This window comes from Chrysochloris asiatica, unplaced genomic scaffold, assembly GCF_000296735.1.
Source record: "Chrysochloris asiatica unplaced genomic scaffold, ChrAsi1.0 scaffold00082, whole genome shotgun sequence".
Classification (NCBI taxonomy): Eukaryota; Metazoa; Chordata; class Mammalia; order Afrosoricida; family Chrysochloridae; genus Chrysochloris; species Chrysochloris asiatica.
Genome location: NW_006408600.1, coordinates 4,569,621 through 4,573,029, shown reverse-complemented (window position 1 = coordinate 4,573,029; position 3,409 = coordinate 4,569,621).

The window sequence follows — 3,409 nt, the reverse complement described above, 5'->3', positions numbered from 1 at the left end:
ATGGCTAAGCTTCATCTCTCATACTTTGGACATATTGTCAGGAGAGAACAGTCACTGGAGAAGGATGTCATGCTGGGTAAGATGGAGGGTCGGAGAAAAAGAGGAAGACCCCCAACGAGATGGATCAGCCAGGTGGCATCATTGATGGCATCACATGTGGCAGCGGTGATGGGGTTGGCCTAGGATCGGACATTGTTTCCTTCTGCTGTGCATGGAGTCGCTATGAGTCGGTTACAACTCGATAGCACCTGACAACAACAACAACAACATTAATATTCTTATAAAATTTTTATAATCTTAAAGTAACACGACAATTAGCACAGATATGCTATTCGAATAAAGAAAAGTCCTTTAAATTGAGTAAAATGATACTTTAATACAAATGAACTTTAGAAGTGACTTCACACCTTTTTATAGATGGCTTTGAAGCCCATAGCTACCTACTTCTTCTCTGATATTGTTCATTTTTATTATACTAATTTTAAAGTACAGGTATTTTGTACATAGAGGAATACTGCTATGTAGTAATAGTAATGAGCACTAGTGGTGCAATGGCTGAGAACTCACCTGCTAACAAAAAGTTCAGTGGTTCTAATCCACCTGCTTCTCAGTGAGACAAATACATGAATGTTTGCTTCCATAAAAATTAGTCTTAGAAAACCTATCGGGCAATTCTTCTCTAAACTATAGTGTTACTACAGGTCAGAATGATCATGGACTTTTGTTTTGCCTTTTTATATAGTCATATTGATACTGTGCAGGATAATAACTTGCTCTTATTAGATATGCCATGGGTTACTTTGTGGTCTAAGTTTAGTCCTGGTGTGTCACTGAGGCATAACTCTAGCTAAAGAAATAAAAGACCTATGCAAACAAAACAACAAAGCACTACTACAATAAAGCAAAAGAGACTTAAATGAAAGAAGATACAGTGGTCATGGATAGGAAGACTTAAAATTAGTACCCCAAACAATCTATTGTTGTTAAGTGCCATTGAATCAGTTCCAACCCATAGCAACCCTGTATAGGGTGTCCAAGGACTGGCAGTTGACCTTAAACTGCTGACGTCGCAATGCACACCAACTTTGCAGTCCAATACATTAACCCACAGTGCCACATCAAGACACCTATGTATAAAATACAATTCCAATGAAGATTCCTACATCATTCTTAAAGAAATGGAAAAACTATCACTAACTTCATATGGGAAGGAAAGAGATCTTATATAAGCAAAACACTGTTTACAAAATAAAAGTTGGAGACCTCTAACTCCTTGATTTCAAAACTTACTACATAGCCATGGTGGTTAAAACAGCTTGGTAATGGTAAAATGAAAGCTACATAGGGCATTGTAGAAGAATTGAAAATCCAGAAGTAAATCCATCTACATAGATTCAGCTGATCTTTGAAAAGGACCAAAACACATTAAATGGGAAGAGATAGTCTCTTCAACAAATGGTGCTGGCAAAACTGGAAATCTATTTACAGAACAAAGAAATTAGACCCATATTTTACATCGTATATTAAAATAAACTCAATGTGGATTAAAGATTTAAATGTAAGCCGAGAACGCTAAAGATAATCAACTAAAAAATAGGGACAAATTTAGGGACTAGTTTTGGAGAGCAAAGATGTTAGCTTGAGGACTAAGATACACCTGAGTCAAGGCATGATATTTTCAATAACTTCATATGCATGCGAAAGCTGGACAGTGAATAAGGAAGACTGTAGAAGAATTGACACTTTTGAGTTATGGTGTTGGAGGAGAATATTGAAAGTGCCATGGGCTGCCAAAAGAACCAACAGATCTGTTTTGGAAGAAGTGCAGTCAGAGTGCTCCTTGGAGACCAGGATGGCCAAACTTCGTCTCTCATACTTTGGACATATTTTCAGGAAGGACCAGTCACTGGAGAAGGGTATTATTTGGTAGGGTGGAGGGTCAGAAAAAAGAGGAAGACCCCTAGCGAGATGGATTGCAAAATATCAGCATCAATGGGCTCAAGTGTGGCAAAAATTGTGAGGTTGGCCCAGGACCTGTGTTTCATTCTGTTGTGCATAAGGTCACTATGAGTTAGTACAGATTCAATGGCACCTAACAAAAACAACAACAATACATGGCAAGGGATATCAAAGATATTGGTCAATGATTTCCACATTCTGTTGAGTTGCTTCTATTTGGAATGCGCACAAATACAGATCTCTTCCAATCAGTTGTCTTCCAAATTTCTTGGCATAGATGAGCGAGTACGTCCAGTGCTGCATCACTTTGTTGAAATATTTCAATTTTTATTCCATCAATTCCTGGTGCCTTGTTTTTTGCCAATCCCTTCAGTGCATCTTGGAATTCTTCCTTTAGTATCATTGGCTCTTGATCATATGATACCTCTTGAAACAGTTGAACATCGATCATTTCCTTTTGGTACAGTGGCTGTATATTCCTTCCATCTTCTTTGGATGCTTTCTGCATTATTCAATAATTTGCCCAGAAAATTGTTCAATAATGAAAGTCAAAGATTGAATTTTTTCTTCAGTTCCCCCAGCTTGAGAAATGCTGAGCGTGGTTTTCTCTTTTCGTTTTCTAACTCCAGATTGTTGTAATATTTGACTTTGTCTTCTCAAGCTGACATTTGAAATTTTCTGTTCAGCTCTTGTACCTCCTCATTTCTTCCATTTCTTTTAGCATCTCTATGATCGAGAGCAAATTTCAGTGTCTCTTCTGATATCCATTTTGATCTTTTCCTTTTTTCTTGCCTTCTTAATTACTTTTTGCTTTCTTCGTATATGATGTTCTTGATATCGTCCCACAACTCTTCTGGCCTTTGGTCTTTAGTGTCTAATGTATCAAATCTGTTCTTCAGATGATCTCTAAATTAAGGTGGGATATATTCAAGGTCATATTTTGGTTCTCTTGGACTTGTTTTCATTTGCTTAAGCTTCAGTCTGAATTTGTATATCTTTGATATCCCATGAGAGTAAAGTTTTACTAAAGGTAAAACAAAAATGGCTGCAAGCATATATGACATTGAATATCCAGAGCTTCAAGCTAAATTCAGAAGAGGACATAGAAAGAGGGATATCATTGCTGATGTCCAGTGGATCTTGGCTGAAAGCAGAGAGTACCAGAAAGATGTTCACCTGTGCTTTATTGACTATGCAGAGGCTTTGGATTATGTGTATCATGACAAGCTGTGGACAACATTGGTAAATATAAGTATTCCAGAACATTTAATTGTGCTCATGAGGAATCTGTACATGGACCAAGAGACAGTTGTTTGAACAGAACATGGGAACACTGAATGGTTTAAAAGTAAGCAAGATGTGTGACAGAGTCATATTCTTTCACCCTACTTATTCAACCTGCATGCTGAGCAAATAATCCAAGAAGCTGAGTTATATGAAGTAAAACGTG